This window comes from Penaeus monodon, chromosome 31 (assembly GCF_015228065.2).
Source record: "Penaeus monodon isolate SGIC_2016 chromosome 31, NSTDA_Pmon_1, whole genome shotgun sequence".
In the NCBI taxonomy this organism is placed as follows: domain Eukaryota; kingdom Metazoa; phylum Arthropoda; class Malacostraca; order Decapoda; family Penaeidae; genus Penaeus; species Penaeus monodon.
Window position 1 is genome coordinate 29957221 of NC_051416.1, and position 259 is coordinate 29957479.

A 259-nucleotide genomic window follows, 5' to 3' on the forward strand; every position below is an offset into this window, starting at 1 on the left:
GGCAGTACTATAACTGCTGATCAGATTTTCCCCTCCTTAATAACACATTTCAATTCAACAGTCCCCTAAAACACAAGAAAAACTATTTATATTTACCATGCGTTATAAAGTGCATTACACGCAATCACATCTACCAAAACACTTAATTATTTCCAAGTGTATTCTAAAGTGTATGAGAGGTTTCCGCTCTTCTCAAGTTGTTTCTTGAACAAACACATGAACCTGTAATGTTACTTTTTTAAATACATGCATCCTAATC

General features: G+C 33.6%; 1 protein-coding gene across 1 annotated transcript in view; it reads right to left on the minus strand.

Annotated features, from left to right (window-relative positions):
* Positions 1–259, minus strand: part of LOC119592948 — a gene marked incomplete in the record, with an annotated part of 16897 nt that overhangs the window by 14061 nt on the left and 2577 nt on the right.